Source organism: Clarias gariepinus, chromosome 1 (genome assembly GCF_024256425.1).
Source record: "Clarias gariepinus isolate MV-2021 ecotype Netherlands chromosome 1, CGAR_prim_01v2, whole genome shotgun sequence".
Lineage (NCBI taxonomy): Eukaryota > Metazoa > Chordata > Actinopteri > Siluriformes > Clariidae > Clarias > Clarias gariepinus.
Window position 1 is genome coordinate 27147883 of NC_071100.1, and position 7046 is coordinate 27154928.

Genomic DNA, 7046 nt, shown 5'->3' on the forward strand with positions numbered 1-7046 from the left:
CACTGTCGCCACCTAGTGCATAAACACACACATAGCAAGCCTGAAGTAAAATGAGAGAATGGAACAGTAATTATGGCATTGCCTTTTGCTATGCTATCAACTGCTTAAGTCTTTTCAGTTACATTAATTACAGTAAAATTCTAGTAACATTAATACTTATTAAGGATGCAGCCTAAGTAGCAAACCAAACCATTACTACCTTGTGTGATTAAGTATTAAGCATATTTTGGATGGAATTCATACTAACTAAAAGAATATAAACAGAAAACTCAAATTAAAGAATTAATTGAAAATAAATAGAAATCTGTCGATGAAATCAATTAATACAGTTTATATTGCTTATCTGGTTTGACTATGTTTGCCTGTAGCAGGGAAATTCCATGTACTTCACATGCTCTTCACGTGTCGAACATATTATTTATTGTTGCCTGGGGAGTGTTGTTCCACTCTTCAGCTACAGCTATCAGATATTAGCACGAGCTAGAAAACATTGCTGCATAATAATTGTCCAGAGCAAGCATTCCAGAGATCAGAACGAGCTTATTGCCAAGTATGTTTGCACATACAAGGAATTTGTTTTGGTTACAGAAGCTTCCAGAGACAAAACAAAACAATTAACAAGAAATGTAATAGGTGTGGGGTATTATTAAATAATATCACCTATTGCACAAATTAATATTGCACATGTTTTTATTGCACAGTGGAAATTAGAGATGTGACACATCTCATGCGCATGCTGGACACTAAAGAACTGTGACAGTCTGTCACGAAATGGCCCACCCATGCCCACTGGGACATGCACAGTCCAAAAAAACCAATGTATAGTGGCACAAGTTGTAGAACACCCAGTGCAACACAGCCTGTCATGTATGGGGCTGAGTAAGCAAAGAGTTTACAGTTGTTGATCCAGTCTTCAAATTCCACAGATCTCAGTCTGACCAAGGATTCATGGAATGCTCTGGACCCAAGTTCCTACGATAGAGACACTACCTCACAACCCATAACACCCAAAGGATGTGCTGATAACATCCCAGTGCCAGACACCACAGTTTACTCCCGGAGGAGTAATGTGGAGTCATGTCCCTATATGTAAATTATCAGTGTAAATTGTGTGATTTATATTTATCCCTTGTAGCTCTGTGAACTAAGTAAGGGTATCAGTAAAGTAAACCTGCCTACCTGGGCTTTCTTGACTTTATGCTTTGCAGGCTTAATTGAGTACACCACTGACTGTTGAGTGCTAATTCACATGGGTGAATTTCCAGGGCAAACATTGTATGTTGACATTTTATGATGGAGTATTTAAATAAAAATTAATCATGCACTTTCCTTCTTCTAAATTATCGATGTTGTCACACACTGTATGAAAACTAAAATTAGGATGTTTGAGTGTTAAATAATAGAACTTAGGAAGATGTGAAGATGCAGTGTGGAATCTTATACTGTGCAATTTGTAGGTTGCAATGTTAGTTTGATAAAAGACTTTTAATTGTAATTAGGAGGGTCAGCTGTAAAAAGAGATGGGTAGTGTTTCTAACAGACATTTTCTGATATTCCAGAATCAGCTGGATATACAGAAGTTAACAGTGATCTAATATCCTATACTTTTCCCTGGTCATTTCCACATGTATAAGATAAATTTCCTTATATAATAATATTATAATTTTCCTTATAATAATAATAATAATAATAATAATAATAATAATAATAATAATAATAATAATATTTCCTCACTGTTAGATGTTGGGGATCCACACCCATTTTGAAACTCCATTTTCATATCATTATTGCCAGTCTGGGAGGGTGAAGGCTCACACATGCTTCCTCCATAACATGTTTGGACAGCGAATATATCTTTTCCAGCTGACACTGCAAGAAGAATGCACTCTGTGGGGAATGATATGTGCCAATGACTCTTCATGTTAAAGAATGTCCCTACATAAACATATAACCTTTATGAGTCTTTAAGCTCCTGGTTTTGAGTGAACCCTGTGGCAATGCTGGAACAATATCATGTAAGCTAATTTTTACTGTTAACAATGAATAAACAGATGTAAGTCATTTCCAGTCATTCTGCAGTTCTGCTGACTCCTGGTTTCTGACTTGCTTTCTTAAGCCTCTTTTATTCTCTCTTTATCTCTGGTCAAATCAAACGAATCAATTTGATCTTTTACTAATTAAAAAAAAACAAAAAAAAACAGTTCTTATCTCAAATCTACATCTAGATTTTCACCTATTTTCTAAATTGTTTGATCGTCATAATATTAACCGTGTTACAGTAGTGGACCAAATATAAATCAATGTCTTTCTGTAAAATTCCTTTCAAACCACAGCTTAGTGGTGGATCATTATGGAGAATTTCAGTTATAATAAAACCTAATGGCTGAACATTATGTTTTAAATGTAGTAGTGTTTGAATAAGCTTTTGTGAATTAAGAATAGTTTCCTCTGTTTTTTAACCAATCCTGTTTTAAAGGAGCAGTTTGTCATTTTGAAGCCATCTGCTGCCTGTATGAGGAATTTCAATTGCATAAAAATCACCTCTCTCTCTTCCCGACCACCATATCTGTTAAAGCCACTCTCAACCCCACATCTCATTTTAAATCTGTGCCTTGCATATTGCTTTAAAAGGAAGAAAGTTTCAAGCTGGGTGAGGAGCTAATAATCAGGGTAAATGAATGGAATTATGAAATGAAAATGTATAAATAAAAAAATCCATCTAAATCATAGTTAGTGTGTAACTATTCAAAATCACAGTTAATATTATATGATTATTATAGATCTAAAAAAAAGTACTTTTAGAAATTACAAACCTTTAAGACCATACAACATATCTCAATGTGTGCACATGGAAATACCATTATGTGGAATGCTATTATTAGAAGAGATGGGTAGTGTTTCTAACAGATATTTTCTGATTTTGCAGAATCAGCTGGATATACAGAAGTTAACAGTAATCTAATATCCTATACTTTTCCCTGGTCATTTCCACATGTATAAGATAAATTTTCCTTATATAATAATATTATAATTTTCCTTATAATAATAATAATAATAATAATAATAATAATATTTGAAAATGTATAAATAAAAAAAATCCATCTAAATCATAGTTAGTGTGTAACTATTCAAAATCACAGTTAATATTATATGATTATTATAGATCTAAAAGAAAGTACTTTTAGAAATTACAAACTGAACCTTTAAGACCATACAATATATCTCAATGTGTGCACATGGAAATACCATTATGTGGAATGCTATTATGTGAATATGTAGAATATGCAATGTAGTAATATAGTATAATGTAATATGTACGGTAATAATACATAAATGTAAATGATTTGTGCTTTATCGTTGCATGGTCACATCAGTGACAATTTCAGCCAGGTGGCAGCACTACACAATATTCACTGAACATAAGGATCTTTGTCTAATATATAACACATCTGAAGCAAACAAAAAAAAGGTCATGATTATATAATTCCAACTTTTTGCTCTTTCACAATAAAAATCGATCACATATCACTGTCTTGAATTAAGTTGAGCTTTGCTAAGTAAGCTAAGGTCACTCAGAGGTTGTTCTAAATTCCTTGGCAAGTAGGGGATTTGCTGGCTTACCAACCAGAGTTTAGCTTTATAATACACCCATTTTGGACTGAATTTGAACTGTGACATTTAGCCTTAGGACAGGTGAATGGCTTAGACAAAATAAATTACATGCTTCTGTCAGTATTGTGGCATTATAATACAAAAGAACCCACTAACACAGTTTAATAGGTTTCCTAATGTGTGTAATAAAGTACATTTTCATTACTTGAGATTTACTCATTGCGTTTGGTGATTTGAAAATCCACACAAATGCTTGTCAGCACTCAAGTACTTTCCTCACACACATTCCTGTCACAAGACTCTGTAGTGCTGCTCGGGACTCTAGGAAACCAGAGAAGCATGAAAAAAATGCACACGCATACACACTGCTTTCTTGATATTATGTTACAACGCAGCTTTTGAGAGAAGGTTGTCAGACAGCAGAGATAAAGCATCACTCTGAAATTAAAAACACTGATTAATTAAACACATTTTGTACTTGGAAATACTGATGGCTTTTTCACTGCCTCGAGTCAGTAAGTTTTTTAAATTTTAGTAAATTATTTGTATAATAATTTTATAAACGTGAAAAAATGCATCACAATCCTTAAACCACAACCTTTCCAAAGCCTACTAAAATGAAACACATCAAATAAAGCACAATGCTGTGGTAAAAAAATGTTTAAAAAAAACTTACATTACGGTTACAATAAAGATAATTAAAGAAATTAAAAACTTATAATATGAACATGGTTGTAAAAATGGGCTGCTCAGTTGCTTAGTGATATAAGAGACAGAAATGCAAAGTGTGTTAGGGCATGCCTGTCTGGGTTTATAGGACAGAAAGATCCAGACATGATGTTGAATATTTTATATAATCGAAGTCCACTGGCTTGTAAAAAGCAGTTGTGAGGGCTTGTTAAGGCCAGGAGGCTTTCACATGAGTCTGAAACTACTTTAGGTTTCTACTCCATGCAATCCACAAGCCAGGTCAGCTCTAATAAACTGCTGAACCTTTGGAGCTCTGCCATCTTGCTCATCTTCAACTTACTTTACAGTGCGTCTTGCTGACATGATGCAATTTATGTTTAGCTTAATTCTATGTTAATTGCTTTTTTTTTTTTTTTAATCCCTGTTCTTTCACAAACCAGTACAACAAGAAAGGTGTATGTGAATCAGCTGGATGGGCATTTTGGGATGAGGTAGCTTTCAACTGCCAGCTGTCATAAAACTCACTCCCAGTCTTCTTATTGTGCCCTTCTAATTAATGTCAATTACTAAGAATTTCACAAGTTGCATGTTGCAGTGCTGGCTAATTGTACGAAGTGTTTGTGCAGGTCTTTATCTTGCTGAGACTCAACTTCTATACGAAAGAGATGTAATGAAAGAAATGTGTAAATAGTTTTGTTTATATTTACTATATATCTTTATTCATAAAATTTTATATCTAAATGAGTTTTCTGAGTGCTATGGAATGATCTCAAAATTATATATTTGGTATGTTTAGTATCCGTGCCAAGGCACTTTAATCCTGTGACTTATGTCTCAATTGTTTTCAAAATCATATAAGCAAAATCATATTGGAGAGTTTAAAAAACTGTATTGCTTTGGTAAAAATCATGTTGATCAGTAATATAACCCAAAAATGAGCACTGCAAAATCACTCTGTTGACTATTATGGCGTTTATAGAGTGGACACACAATGATTAAGCAAAGAATACCTACATCTTGTTTAATTTTGCATACACACCCTAAAATATAAATCAGAATGTTGAGCCAGGTCTCATGCCTTGTTTAAACGGTAAATAGAGAAGATTGGTCAAACTGTTTTGGAGATATCAAGGTTTGAATAGGACCTGACAAAAAATAGATTTTTACATTCATTTTGCACTCTGACGCTGGGCTATATTTCCAGTGTATGAGTCAGACATGCAGCCAGTGGCATTGCTAAACCAAATAGTCCAATGCATCCATGCCCTCAGACACACGCACCCATGAGAAGTGAATTTTCAGGCCTCAGTTACACTGTGGCCTAAAAAGTAAACTGCTTTCACCATTTGGCCCAGAAAAAAAATAAATAAAAAATTGTGCACCACATAATTCAAAATTTCTCAAGGAATTGTCTCTAGGTTTTTTTTTTTTTATTCCTTTTTTATTTCCAAAATCTGTAGTTCATGGTGAAATATATGGAGAAAATTATTCAGGTACCACTGAGTAAAGTTATGACTTATGCTTTAAATAAAACAAGATAAAACTCTACTAGGAAATAGTTGATTATAATAAGTTACCCAGAATATGTCTAACCTGTTACGCCTACCAAGTCCCAGCCTGTCATTTAGAATTAGCATGATTGTAGGTTTCTTTACTTGTAATGACTAGCCAGTTTATGTTTAAGTTTGTTACTGGGAGTGATTGAGAGAGTGACTGAGAGAGATAGGGAGAGAGGGGGGGGGGGGGGATTAACCACCTTTAGAGAAATGCTTCAATATGCTAACAAATCATATTTTATACAATAAAACATGAAATGGAGGCTGTGGTGGCTCAGGTGGTTGAGACCCTGGGTTGCTTATCAGAGGGTTGGGACTTTGAGACACTGTTGGGCTCTTATGCTCATACAAAATCATTCTGCTGTTAACAATCCCAAAGCCTGGATGAGAAAGGTGGAGGGTTGGGCATTGAATTTACAATCTATTCCTGTAAAATAATATGCTATAATAATGATTGAGTATAAAGTATTTAAAGTTTTTTAGTTGCATAAGGATTTCAGGTTAGGGTTTCAGCTGTTCAGTCATGTATAAGGTACAATTATCTCACTCACTCACCCATTGTCTATACCTGAAGCCTATCCCAGAGCACGAGGCAGGGTACACTCTGGACATGGTGCCAGTCCACCGCAGGGCACACACACACACACCCACACATGCTCATTTACACACTACGGGCAATTTTGGTTGCAAAGCCTAATCTGCAAGTCTTTGGACTGTGGGAAGAAACTGGAGTACCCAGAGGAAACCCACCAAGCGCTGGGAGAAAATGCAAACTCTGTGCCCGCAGACTCATGGCGGGAATCGAAACAGGGGTACAATTATCCACTGTGGCTACAGGAATTAAAATGACTATCTTTTGTTTTCGTTTGGTTGGACGCTTGTTCACGACTATGCAATTTAGTAAAAGGTACTTCAATAAACATAAAAAGTAAACCCAAATTTCCCCACTTTGTGTGTGCTTGCTTATTCTAGACTTTGGTGCGACTCTGCAGCTTTTATTGGAGGGATTTAATCAGTCCTCAGAGAGTTTCCTTTTGGATTTTGATGGGAATGCTCAGCGTAAAATTACTCCCATTAATTAATAAATAAGAAGGATAGTAAGACCAACACACGCTGGTGTGTGTGTGTGTGTGTGTGTGTGGAGGGGGTTGCGCGCGCGCAGTGATCTACAGCAGCAGCCAGCAGAGG